The following is a 15,257-nucleotide window of genomic DNA, read 5'->3' on the forward strand; positions in this document are numbered from 1 at the left end:
ACAGTTTCTTTTTAAAAAACAGAAATTGGAATTTATGGATTTTCAGATTTTCTTGTTCTAGTTCAAGTGAACATGTTTGTTCAGATTTAACAACAGAAACACGAACTTCCATACTTTTAACATTGATTTTCTTTTCTTTTAAGGGTGTACTATTATCATTATTACCAACTCAGAACAGAATCTTCTTGATCTTTTCTTGAAGTCCAAGTGAATTATTCCTTTAAAATCCAAAAAAATATTTCTAATAATACTAATAGATAAAGTATATCTTTCTTTTTCAATTTAACCACTCCCTTACATAGTTAATAAATTTACTTGAATAAGAATTGATGAGGGAACAAGTGAATATTCATTTCCGGACAAAATTTTGGTTCCTTTTTTAATTTAAAATCATTGAACAACTTTAACATCTAAGTATGAATTATTTAATATTTGAATTACCATCATAGCTGAAAAATCTGTTCCATCCATGTGAGAACATCAAATGCCATATGACGTTGTTAATACGTAGGTAGATCCAACCTTCACCAATGTTAATGTTAATTACTGTTACCTTCTTTGGACAATTTGAATTATTTTTTGCTTCCTCATTAACAGGAAGTGAGTAAAATTTATAACTCTCATGTTCATTCATGATTTATTAACGAAAAAATTTAGTAAGAGATTTTAAAAATTACTTTTACACAAGACCGTTCAAGTCAATCAAATTATCATTTTCGTCAATTAAAGCTATTTCTAAATTTTAAAAACTATAAAACACTGAAATATTTATGGGATAATTTGGTTACAAATTAATGCTTCCAAAAATTCTGCATTTGGTTTCAATGAAAAGATAAGATTAGTTACTCTATCAAAATGACCATTATGTTTACGAAATATTCAATCAGATAAATTAACATTAATAATTATTCATTCAAATGGAACAGTTTCATAAACATCATAAGCAATTTTTTCATTAATTTCAAATTATTTTCTGCAATTTGATTATTAAATCCTGAATTTCACCAACTGAATCACTATAAAAAAATTTGCCTTCTGTAATGTGTATATCGGGTTTTCTCATTGAATAGATTTTTCCAAATTTTTCAAACTTTATTGGGCAACAATAATTTGTATTGATTTTTCGTTAGTGTATAATTTATTATATTTGGATGTACTATTTGCAGTTAAAAATGTTGAATAAAAATCAACTAGTGAAAAATTTTTGTAAGACCTTTTTATTGGAATAGTTAATATTTATTAAGAACAGATGAATTATCACTAAACTGTATTAATTAATCATTTCTATTAATAAAACTTGGGAACCAAAAATATGAATTAGAGAAAACAACTGCAAAATAAAAATCGTAACTTTTACCAAATTCTATTCAGTGTTCAATAATAGGACAAAGTGGTTGTAGAAAAGCAACACTAATGATCGATAATTATATTCTAGCACAGGCAAGGTTAAGCTGGAGTAATATTAATCATTTTTACATTAACAACTACATCAAGAATTTAGAAAAAGATTCAAAAAGTAGAATATAAAATTATGAAATAATTACTACTTCCATTGGAAATAGTGATGAAATTATTCCATTAGATGAATGTGAAAAAAATTCAGTTGTAGTTTTTGATACTTTCATTCATGAAAATCAAGATATAGTTACAGATTACTTTACTTAAGGTGGGCACCAAGGAATAGATTGTTTATATTTAAGTCAAACATATTCAAAAATACCAAAACAATTTCTTTGAGTTATTTTAAATTTTAAAAATATTTTTAGGAAAGATAATAAAAGTTAAATTATATTTAATATGAATTTGTTAGTGATGATTTGCAATTCAACACTTTAAAAAAAGATGTACTAAATGTTGGAATAGAGAAGAATTTGGTTTTATGTCAATGAATGTGAAAAGAAATTAATGGTAGTGAATATAGAGACAAGACTGAATTTTTTTTAAGTTTGAACACATAAATGTTGAACATAAAAGCATTGAACTTCAAAAAGTTGAGTAAAATGATGAACATAAAATTAAATTGATTATTGTTTTTTATCCTTAAAAAAGTTTTTCAAAATACAAGCCAGAGTTTCTTAAAAACGCTGAATGAGACAAAACTAAAAGACAAATAAACAGAAGAGTTAAACATGGAAAAAACAACAAAGAATAGAATATGAGACATATTAAAAGGAAGATTAGCCAGTTATCGATGCAATCGAATAACATAAACGAGGAATTGAGGTTTAGGAGATAATGTGTTAAACACTTCTTAAGAAAATAGAGAAGCTGAAAAAGAAATGGTTCCTTATAATCCATATTATTTAGAAGAATTTAACGATACTCCAACAATCAAACAATTTGATAGTGGTAAGATGGACTGTACATTATGTGAATCAGAAATAAATAATTTGTTAGAGAATAATGAAAAAGAAAGAAAAAAAATTAAAAACAAAGATGTTACGAAAATAAATATATTTGAAAGAATTCTATAACAGGTGTAAAGAGAACTTTTGGATTAAGTCCTGCAGCTGATTGTAAATATGTTGGTAATTTACCAGTTAAATTCAATTGCGATAATAAACTACTAGTAATAAAGTATATGATGCTACAGATGGTTTAATTAATGTTTTAACTGGAAAACAAATTACTATGGGATATGTAGGTAACGAATTTTATTCTGTTGAATTTTCCAAATTTATGACTAAAAAGTTAACAAATTGATAAAAAAACTTATTGGAAATTATTTCCTAGTTTTTCAGAAAGATATCTAAGGTTTCTTTACAAACAGTGAACATTTAATTGAAAGCCATACACAAAAACCAACCAAATATTTTTGGATGAAAAGTACTCTCTGCTTAATCAATATATTCTAAATAAATCATGTTGAAGAATTAGCTAATATAAAATTAAAAAAGTGAAAATCTTGTAATAACAAAGATGTTAACAAAATGATTTATTGATTTTATTATGATAGATTAATGGGGTTTTCTTATTTAATCGGATATTTGGAAAAAGTGACAAATATGGGGAAGGATTAGTTAATAACGTTAATCAATAAATTGCTATTTGAATGATATATTCCTGGAACAACATTAGAAAAAAGTATAGCTAGAAATGTTAAACGAATAAGCCAACTAGATTAAGCTTGTAGAAAACAAGATATTGTTCATAGAGGAAATAAAGATTTGGAAAAAAACATAAAGCAGATAAAGCACTTCAGTTAATTGGAAAACAAGGAACATATTATAGTGATTCTTCAATCAGTGAAAAATTAGAGGCAACAGCTGTTCGAGGAATAATGTATGGAAAATGTTTAAATGTTGATGATAAGGAAAGGGGCTTATATTTTTTTAATAATATTCCTACTGTGTGTAAATGAACAACGTTAAGGTTCATTATATTGAACTTTCAAATGTAAAATAAAACAAAAATTTATTAAAGTCAAATTAAAAGATGATCAGTTGTTAGGTATTGATAGTTTTATAACCGATGCACAAAAACTTCATAGATACAAAAACCTGTAGAAAATTTGGTTATTACATTTGGTACTACCGATGTAAAACAAATTGTTGAATATTTAATGAAAAAAGAAACAAAACATGAAAGTAGATTTTCACCAATTTTACTTGTTTCATTAGATGGAATTGGTTCATTAGCTGGTGATGCAGCATTAAATGCAAAATCAATTCATGATAATCAAAGAAAATAATGAATTGGAAGAAGAAAGAAAACAATCTACTAATGGAAAATAGGTGTAAATGTTTGAAAAAAGTAAGAGAGCTTTCACAAAAGCAATCAAAAAATTTAATAACCCGTAATCTAATTTTAACAAAGATTTACTGAAATAATTAAAATTAAGTATTTTTGTGGTGTTTTATGATTTATGAATTACCTGATAAACGAAAAATTTAGAATGAGTATTAGTATATTTAGATAAATCCCATTATATTGGCAGCCACTGCAATTGAAATTATAAGAATAAAGGTATAAAACTCGTTTTTGTTTCATTTGTAGGAAAAACACCAAAACAACTAGTAAATTATTTAGGAATAAATAAATTGTATTATAATGTCGAAAGAAATTAAAATTATAACGAACTTACTTGTGGTACCTTACGTCAATTTATTTTAAATGTATTATAAGTTTAATCATATTATACACTTAGTAAACAGATATATATGGAAATAAGTTATTTGCTAATTCGAGGGCAATTTTTATAAAATCTAAAGTTTTCAATAATTAGAACAAAAATAAAAAATGAATTTTCGAAATTTGAAAAATTTCAATCAAATATCACTAAATTTCGATCAAAAATGAAAAACAGGCAGTCCAAAAGTAAATACATCAACAGAGTAATGAATAACAACCAATAAAAATATAAATTACTCAATAAATGAAAAAATAGAACTATTACTGCAAACATTACCAAACAAACTTAATATGTCGAAAGTTTTCAGTCATCTGTAAATCCAAGATTAAAGGGACCAATCATGTAGTTTCAAAAATAAATATCTAACTTTTTTATTTATTAAAAATCATATTGCTTTCAAAAGTAGAAGAATAGTAACTGTGACTGGCCCATCTGATAAAAAGTTGAATAAATATTAGAATAAAACAAAACTACCAAATTACTTTTCAAAAAAGTGAAGTAGAAAAAGCTTTATTCAGGTTACTACTCCAAACGAGATCTAACTCCATATTGAAATGAGTTAAGTAATATTGTTCAGAAAGTGTATGATAAACAAATAATTAAATTTGGTTTGTGATTTTTGTGGGTCGAAATATCAATAAAGAATTATTTATTATTGTTTGTATGTGAACTAAGTCTACCAAATCAATAAAAATAGTGTACAAATCTAATTTTCTGGTTATTAGCTTAGAAGATTCTATTGCAGTTGATGTAAAATTAATTATATTATGTGAAATAATTTAAGACTAAAACATTTTTTGCCTATATAAATGCCAATCACATCTACTATTTGAAGTGTAATAGATTTTCTGAAACACATAATCTTCATACAACAAGACTTAGGAAAACAAAACAAAGAACTGAAGCAATTGTTCAATTTGTGGTACAAAAAAAAAGTTGTTAAAAACATTGCAGTTAATTGATTACATATTCATTAAGAAATTATAAATTAATGAATCGAAATCAATGCGAAAAAATTTACAAAAAATGTAATTTCAATTTCAATAGCTAATTTATCGTAAGCTGCCTTAGTCGAAATGGATTCATGGTACATTAGACAGAATAAAGAAATTAATAATGAATATAAATGTTTGCTAATTATTATTGACATATTTTAAAAATTTGCTGGGCATTCCAGTTAAAGTGGGAACAGGTAAAAATACAGTTGAAGTTTTTGAAAAATTATACAAGTGGAAAAAAATAAAAAAATTTACAAACATAATGGTAAAGAATTTTATGATAAAGCATTTGAAGGATTAAAAAAATTTAATATTTACCCTTATTTAACTATTAGCGAATTAAAAGCATCTGTTGTTGAATGATTTATTATGCTATTAACAGAAAAATGTGTCGAATCATTTAATTTACAAGAAAATTATAAATGGGTTAATTTAGTTAACTTGTCGGCTCAAATAACACAAATAATCAACAATAAAATGAAATCAGACATGTAAACCAAGAAAATGAAAAAAATCTTATTGAAAAACTTTTAATTAAGAAATTTGTAAGTTACTAAAACCAAATTTAAAGTTTGAAAAAGTATGGTTAGCAAACTTGTCAAAAGAAACATTTGAAACAAACAATGTTAAATGGTTAGAATTTAATAATCCATATAACAATGAGTTGAAATAAAATTATATAATATAATTGTTTCTGAATAAATGGAGTTAGTTATTGAAAATTTAATCTTGTTTGGTATTGGATGGTTATTATTTTCTTAAAGAAGGAAGAACATTTTTTGATATTAAAACAAAGGTTAATAAAAATGACCCAATGTCAGAATTATTTTAGAATTTTAATTTTGGTTTTAAGACTTTTAGTTTATTAGATTTATATAAAAATCGTTATAAACAATATTTAAAATTTATTAACGGAAAAAGTATTTCAAAAATTAATTTCATATTCTGAGGAAATTTATAATTAAATCACAAAAATTGCTTTTCTGGAAAAATTTGTCAAAATTACGAAATAATACGTCAACCAATAATATCCAATATATTTTTCCTTCTTTTGATAAATTTGAAAAATTAGGTTGATAATTAATTCTAAATAATTCCTCATAAATAATTATCAACATTTGTTTTTCCTTAAATATAATATTTTACTTTAAGATATAAAAAATACTCTATTAACATGTAATTAAATTCATTAAATTCTTATTCTTATTAATAAAAATAATTTTTTGTATTTAAATGTAAAATGTTAATAAAATGATTAGTCCATTGTGTAAACAAGAAAAAAATTAACGAAGAACTAAATATAACAAGGATGCATATGCCTTAGAATTAGTTGTATTGATTGTACAAAAAAGAAACAAAATAACTATAGAGAAAGTAAGTCAAAACATATAAAAGAACTTATCACTAACTTGAATACAAACACATTTACTTCAAAAATTGTGAAAAGGAAGTAAAAAATTTCTTCTGCATATATTCATAGATGTGATGGTTCAAGGAAATAGAAAAAAGCTTGCGATTAGGAAAAAAGGAAAAGAATTGGCGACAGGTTCAATTTTTTGGCTAATCCTTTTATAAAAGATATATGAAAAGACAACAAAAATTACCCTATCACGAAAAAATATTGTAAAACATTTTTTAACTAAGATCACGTTTTAAGGTTTTTACTTTAATTTGTTAGATGTTTTATTTTATATTCTCTATATAGTAAAGCACTTATTCCCTCCTCTAATATAATACATTTATCATCATCAGATTTTATAAAAATTTTACTATATTCAACTACAGACAATTCGTGTTTAAATAATTTATTTAATTTTATTTTGTTGTCTGTACGTTTTTATAATCATCAAAACTAATTACACTTTCTCAGACAGATTTTTTAGCATTTTAGATTTTATATTCTTTTTCATCTACTCAATAAGCATACATTTTTGATCTTAAACTAATGTGCTCTTGCATAATATTTCCACCATTTTCATTTTTCTTGAAACTTCCTTGTTTACTTGTGTAATTTTAAATCTTATTTTTCGCATAATCACTTGTGTCCACAGTATGTGCTGTAGACAGGCCACCAGCTCTGGGATCGTCTTGCACTGAATCTCTGCCTTCGCGCGACTTTTTATGCAACTCGAAATACGACTTTTTGAGAGTGCTTTGCCCACATATGCTTCCTTAATCAATGTCCACGCTTCACTAGAGGTTTTCCCAAGCTTAACACAGAACTTAACTTTCTGCTCTTTGTTCACAATCAGCATTGACTATGTCTCTCCAAACAGTGGTTGCTATGCACAGCCCTGCCACCTAGTGAGTTTGTACAGAAACATGGCCAAGATCATTTCTAGGATCACACATACCATGTAACAAAGTGCTGTAAATTCAGGAAAAAAACCTGTCCTAGAACTTTTGTGACAAAGGCAGTATATGCTCACGACAGTAACATGCGAACAGCTGATCAGCTTCGACTTTTCCGAAATGTTCGTTCTCAAGTATCAGACCATAACAATATGTGTTTTATCAAAGTTGCTTACGTCAGTGTATTTCCCCATTTGCCTCCCACACTGGCGACGGAATGATCCCCCATTTGTCTCCACTCTGCTCGCATACTTTTCCTTGTCATGTTACACGGCCACAAAGCGAGCAGTGGGTGGACAGTGGTCATAATGGTTTGGCTCATCAGTGCATGGAGTTACAAAAACTGACACTAGTGGAACTATACGAGAACTTGAGTAAAACGCTTGTACTATATAATGCAAACATGCAATTTCAAAGATGATTATAACTGTGTTGCTGCCAGCTGGCAGTAGGTGCAATATCAAATACTGCCCTATCTAGTGCAAAGGTATTTGACTTTAAACGTTTTCGGTTTGGGACAGATATATCCGAGTTTTAATTTTTCTCCTGGGTTTCCATTACTGCATGGCAGTTCAAGTATGGAGACGCCTATGTTGGCTTAGCAGACCAATCCTAGTACGAAACATGCAGCCACATAACATTACACATAACAGAAGGTGAAAGGCATGGCTGCACCTGGCGAAGTTTGCATTTCTGACGTTTCTCATTTTCCTGCCACAGATATTCTCCTTGACTTGGTCCTTATAGCACTTCAGAGGAGCCTACGTGGGCTCACTTCACTATAAAAAATTTGTCGAGGCAGTTTGTTGTTGTTCATCCGTCCGTCATACACAGTCCATCTGAGTTGGTGACCAACAACTATGGCTTCTATACAATACATCTTTGCCTTCTAATGAAGCGTAGTGTTTGAAGTGAAGTTGCCCAGCTTGGTGTTCATAATGTACCTAAGCTTGTGATGGTTGAAGCATTCTAATTTCTTAAGATCATGGCGATGTGGCCTCCAGCTATCGCAACCATAGATTAGGGGAGAAACAACTGCTTGATACACCATCAGTTTGGTGCATAGTGTCAGCTATTTATTCAGGAAGACCCAATGTAGGAGACGTCCAAAAGCAACATATGTGGCACACATCGTGTTCTCCATGTGCTTTCACAGCAAGGAGTTAGTTGGTAATATACTTTCTAGATAGAGAAACTGATCCACTTGTTCCAAAGGTGTGCTCAAATAGAGACATTTAGATCCAGAAAGGTAGTTCCAGGATCTGGCTATGCTAGTACATTTGTCTTTTTGATGTTGATGGTCATGCCAAACTGTTTATGTGGCGTACCAAAACAATTTACAATTGCAGCTTTGTGGGTGTGTGAGTTATCAGTGTACTGTAGTGAAGCTTGTGAACGTTTTAGAGCGCAGTCTGGACTTATTAAATAGTCCTCTGTCCAATTTGTATTTAGTTTGTACTCTTGCATTCTTTACAGACCTACGTCTCCTGAAGCATGGCTGCTATGTACAGAGCAAACAAAGTTGGAGTGAGGACACATCCTTTCAGTTCGTCAGAAATTCGGAATTTGTCAGATGTACCATTATCGTATAGCACTTGCCCAGACATGTCGTCATGGAAAGCTTGAATCAGTTTAACAAAGTGTTCAGGGCAGCCAAAACGTTTTAAGATCTCCCAAATAGTTCCTCTGGGCACTATATCAAAAGACTTTTTCTAGCTCATAGGGAACAAGTAGTAAAGGCTTATGTTGTTCCCTGCACTTATACTGCAGTTGTGCACAGACGATCACATTAATAGTTCCTCCATAGGGACGACATTTGCACTGAGATTCTGGAAGTACAGTCTCAGAAGGAGTCTGGAGCCGATTCAACACAATTGTAGTAAAATTTTTACCAGCCATGGAGAATGTGAATATGCCACAGTAGTTATCACATATGTTTCGATCGCTCTACTTACAAATGCTGATAATTTTTTGCGTACTATGTGACGTTTTCGGTAAGTCCTCACGTAAATAGGGTCAAATTTCACAGAATACCTTAACAAGAAATGCAACACTTACTTAAGCGTGCCAAATACTGTAATTTAATGAATACTTGTAACTCCTTGGGACATGTTCCAGCTGTCATACCCACACTTGGGTACAATACGGCCCTCATCAATGTACTGAGTTATGAACTGTTTCAGGCGCACCCACATCATCTCGCGACATGTGACGAGAGTATGCAGTTCGCTGCCGGAGCACTTCAACCTTATCAACGGGATTGCTGCATACTTGGTTTTTTAAAACCATCAGACAAAACTGAGCCATGGCTGGCTCATGCCATGCATTGCATTAAACCTTGGTTGCTATTCTGTGTTTAGTCTGCCGCAGTTATCGTGATTATGCTGTTATCCTCTCTTTCCGCGGGTGGCATTAATGGTGTGTATCGATATTCGCACCTTGGACTATCTTTGGCCTGGCGCTTATAGTTTCTGGCTGGGCTGTGTGTGGGCACTTGGTCGATTGGTGTGGAGCAGCGAGGAAATCTCCACAGTGCTAGTTTGGCCGGGCCTGCTGGCGACCTCTATGCGGTGTCGGAGTGTGTGGTGCTGTTCCCATTGCTACGAGCTTCGTGGCTCACCGATCCTGGACATGAAAGTTGAGGTTTGACTTAATCTACCAGCTAGTCACGACTGTTCACATTGTGTCATTTGGAATTCGTTGTCGACTGTTGGGATATTCCTGCAAGCAACAACGTCTGTTTTCAAGTTGGCAAATTTAAGCCACCCTCCGGTGGAGTTTAACTGTACTTGGGTATTTGAATTGAAGTGCACCAGCAGAATCTTCTGCCTTGTGGCCGTTAACGTTCTGGTTACCTGCCCTGGCCATTTACGTAAATTTAGGCAGTGTAGTTTCCTCATTGGGTTGTCGCTGTCCAGCACGGTGTGTAGTTTGACAGCTCAATGTATAATTGGTTGTGGGCGCCAATACCTTCTACGTTGTTCCATTGAACTGCCTGTTGTGTGCTGGTCGGGTGAAGCGGAGGTTATCTTGTCGGTGGGTCTGTTGACTGTCTGTCAGTTGGGTTGTCGTCGTCAGATCGAATATGGTTGGGCCGACAGCCTGTCTCACCTAAGCAAGCATTAGTGTTTGAATTCCAGGCCAACCCTCAGAACTTCTGAGTGCCCTTGAGTGTACTGCCTTTTCTTGTTTGTTCTTGTTGTTTTTACTTGTATGGCTCCTAGCCGATTTTTAGATTAAAGTTGTTTTTCTCTTAAAGTGTAGGATTCTTTGGGCCTTCAGCCGATATTGAATTTAAGTTGTTTGCTCTTAATGTGTCAGATTCTTTGGGCCTTTAATTAAGGAACTGTTTTAAGATAAGGCTTTGACTTTTAAATTTCTGATTTTGGTTGTGCTTTAAGTTATTGGCTTTCAGCCATTTTTAAATTAAAGTGGTCTTGCCCTTAAGGCATGAGATTGTATCGCACATCCAAATGGTTCTAAGCACTATGGAACTTAACATCATTTCCCCAGACTTAGAAAGTACTTAAACCTAACTAACCTAACGACATCACACACATCCATGCCAAAGGCAGGATTTGAACCTGCAACTGCAGCAGCAGCGCGGTTCCAGACTGAAGCGCCTAGAACCGCTCGGCCACATCGGCCGGCTACGGCGCATTCAGCCGCTAATTAAGTTCCAAAATTAAAGCAGTGTTTTTTTTTAATTTCTTGGCTCTTGTAATGTTTGATCAAATAAAAGGTTGTATGCTCGAGGTTGTATGCTCAAGTGTAACTGACAGCCACTTATTTTGGCCCCTTTCCACAACTTAAACTACCTGTCCTGTGCTGTGGGTTTAGCAGAGCGTTTCAAAAACAAACCAGAAGTTACAAAGTAATTGATATGACGCGCAACCACAGAATGATTCATTAATTGCGACTAGTTTCATGACATCTGGTGACCTTTCCCACCAAGGTATGGTTTGCCAAGCACGGACACAAGCAGTAGACACTCACGGCATGTGGGAGTGAGCATTATCTTGCTGAAATGTAAGGTCTGGATGACGTGCCAAGAAGGGCAACAAAACAGGATGTAAAATATCGTTGACATACCGCTATGCTGTAACCGTGCCAAGGATGACAATCAAACTGGTCCTGTTGTGGAAAGAAATGACAGCTCAGACCGTCATTTCTGGTTTCCAGGGCTTGTGGTGGGCGTCAGCCAGGTTGATATCCCACCGCTGCCTGGAGAGTCCTCAGACACGTCTCCGCTAATCATCAGGGCTCATATCGAATGAATGAGATTCCAAGATGAATGTGCTCTACACCACTGAAAACGAGCTTGCTGGTGTATGAAGGTCAATGGTAGTCGCCCCCCTTTCTGTGAGCACCTATTAATGGTCCTTGGGGTGAATGAAGCAACAGTTGCGCGTCATATCGATGATGATGATGAATCTGGAGCTCTGAGTGGCTCTTTGACAACTGCTGGGTCCTCCATTGTGTCGTCTCTCTAGGTCGATGGCTTCCTCCTCGAGACTGTGTTTGGGCATGTTTCATCCCTTCTTGCCAACATCATTGAATAGTAGCATCGCTCCAACTCCAATGTTGAGCAATTCGGCCATTACTCTTTGAGCTCTTTCTCAAATGCTGACATACGCAATTAATGCTCATGCGCCTGTCTGTGAGGCATAGTTACTGTCCAACTGAGTAGGTGGAATTAAATCCACAACATGCCCTGGTGTCGATATCTCCCCTGTTTACAACCCTTGACAGTGTGTGCACACAGTGCTGCAGCAACACACTATCATTCATCGGCTGTGAAACTTCAGAATTTTTGCATTTTCCGTCGATACCTGTATGAACATCAATCTGTGAACAACTGGTATCGCTCTTTTGTGATGTGCAGATTTTTTGGTCTCAGAAGATTCGCTGATGTGATTGTGAAGAGAAATTGAGCTGTAACATGGAAATCAATTGTTTCTTTTCCCATCTCCATACAATACATGTTATTCCTCTACATGTGAAGACTGTTTCTTGAAAGTTCTGCCAAACATTTATGTTACATTGAAAGGGTACAGTACCGCCCGACACTGAAAATAGGTACAACATTCTTCGTTATTCTTGTCAGAACAACATATTTTTTGTAATAATAACTCAATTACACTTAATACACTGAAGCCAGATACCAGTGTAGGAAAGAAGGACAATTTATTTATTTAATTGATCACATGTGCACTCCCACAAAATAAATCCCTATATCCAATTTAGTGAGATATGTGAAATGAATGAATGTATGTTCGTCTGCTAACCGCAGATAGTGAGTGGGCAATATATAATCATCTTTGAGACGATCCTTTGGTCACCTTTGGTGGAACCAAAGAGATGAAATTTTCGTGAGATTTGGGTGCCTGAAATGTGGCTGACCAATACGGTAGCAAGGTGCTCCCCCACCGCGACGGAGGTGCGAGCTGACCTGAAGAACGGCCCTGTTTCAGCACTCTGGCGCTGGATCTTGTGTTGGTAAGACCTGTCTTAGGTGTGCTCCGTAAAGACAAAAGAGTGGAGACATGGCATGCATGTGAAATACTTAAGAGTAGTTTGGAATAATCATTTCTCTGTTTCAGGAACTTTTGAGGGGAGAATTAAATGACAGGCAGGTAATAGTAAGGGGATCATAGTAACCTTCGGAAGTGACCAACGGTCACAATGAAAGCACGTGTAGAAATAAGTTGAAATACTTCCGAGTGCTTAAGTTAAGCTGAATTACTGGCGTGTGTACTATAAGTTGGAAATATTTAAGAAATGGCGTGTGCAGGACTTGAAATTAGAGACGAGTACTTCCACGTGGTGAGTACTGTGTGAGTCTCAATTCAATCTGTGTATGAGACAAAGGATAAAGAGAAGTACTCGTCCATGGTATCAGTTGAGGACTCGCGTGTGTGACGAATATGTTCTTAATATTACTTTGCGTGTTATGTTTCCGTGTGACTCTGGATTCAAACTATAATACTCTGAGAGTGAAGCAAGGTGAGTCAGCCGTCTATCCAGCAACGCTACTTGGCTTGCATTGCACAGGAAGACGTGCATATATCCTCCAGAGTTCATAGTAGGAAAGAAAAGTTACGAAGTGGGGCAGTGTCGTGTGAAACTGGGATGAATATTAATTGAAGTGGGGAAAGCTGAAAGTGATGTAATTATAGCGTTGTGCCTATTCCTTCTGTTGTAATGTTGCCAGTGTGGTGTATTTCATGCAATTTTAGTATTTCCAAACTTTACAGAAGCTCTCCTCCTAGTTCTGCAAGGTTCGCAGGAGAGCTTCTGTAAAGTTTGGAAGGTAGGAGACGAGATACTGTTAGAAACAAAGCTGTGAGGACCGGGCGTGAGTCGTGCTTCAGTAGCTCAGATGGTAGAGCACTTGCCCGCGAAAGGCAAAGGTCCCGAGTTCGAGTCTCGGTCGGGTACATAGTTTTAATCTGCCAGGAAGTTTCATATCAGCGCACACTCCGCTGCAGAGTGAAAATCTCATTCTGGAAATGTGATGGTGTGTTTACGTTATAGAAATTATCAGAATAAAAAAGATAGTGAAAGGAAAAAGATTGGTGGCTTTTTCCTTCGAATAGTCTGTAGTCATGATATCCAGAATTTATAATGTGTGCGCCATTCATATTCAGTGCGATGGCCACGTGTTGATCAAAGCCATTGGGTAAGAAAGAAAATGTGGTATTGCCAGTGCGTAGTGAACAGTGAGAGTTGTGTAAATTACTAATAGTCAGATTTGCGTTATCCGTTTCCGTTGCGTAATATTCAAACAGGAAAATAATTTGTAACTTAATTGTGAGTACTAGAGCTCATGTTACTCGATAAATAAGAATGAATCCACTCGCTTGGCAGACCACTCATCTCGCAGGCTGGACTACTTGATGCCACAGTATGTGCAAAGCACGCGGGTGCTTCTCATCATGTCATGAGAATTTGGTGTCCAAACCAGCAATGTGAGTTCACTTTACATCTTCAAACCGTTTCATCGCTATAAAGTGGGCAGTTATTCTGCTGAAAAATGCCATCAATCGTGAAGGGGTGCAGGTTGTCCATAATAATGTTCATGTCGTTCACAGCTGTCATGGCGCAGTGGATTACTGCCACAGGTCCCATGGAAACCCAGGTGAATGTGCTCCACAGCACAATGCTGCACCCAATGGAGTTCGTCTGTGGCGCAGAGTACATTTTGAGCCTCCTTTTACCTTGCGTATCCAGGCACTACCTCCGGGTCAATGTCGCAAGATACTTGATTCGTCTGACTGAAAGACACATGTCCATTGACCCAATCTCTTCGATAATTTGTAACTTAATTGTGAGTACTAGAGCTCATGTTACTCGATAAATAAGAATGAATCCACTTGCTTGGCAGACCACTCATCTCGCAGGCCGGACTACTTGATGCCACAGTATGTGCAAAGCACGCGGGTGCTTCTCATCATGTCATGAGAATTTGGTTTCCAAACCAGCAATGTGAGTTCACTTTACATCTTCAAACCGTTTCATCGCTATAAAGTGGCAGTTATTCTGCTGAAAAATGCCATCAAGCGTGAAGGGGTGCAGGTTGTCCATAATAATGTTCATGTCGTTCACAGCTGTCATGGCGCAGTGGATTACAGCCACAGGTCCCATGGAAACCCAGGTGAATGTCCTCCACAGCACAATGCTGTACCCAATGGAGTTCGTCTGTGGTGCAGAGTACATTTTGAGCCTCCTTTTACCTTGCGTATCGCAAGATACTTGATTCGTCTGACTGGAAC

At 34.4% G+C, this 15,257-nt stretch overlaps 1 protein-coding gene across 1 annotated transcript in view; it reads right to left on the minus strand.

Moving 5' to 3' along the window:
* Positions 1-15,257, minus strand: part of LOC126215240 (tyrosine-protein kinase Fer-like) — a 140,965-nt gene that overhangs the window by 42,543 nt on the left and 83,165 nt on the right. The window lies entirely within an intron of this gene.

Source organism: Schistocerca nitens, chromosome 12 (assembly GCF_023898315.1).
Source record: "Schistocerca nitens isolate TAMUIC-IGC-003100 chromosome 12, iqSchNite1.1, whole genome shotgun sequence".
NCBI classification, from domain to species: Eukaryota; Metazoa; Arthropoda; class Insecta; order Orthoptera; family Acrididae; genus Schistocerca; species Schistocerca nitens.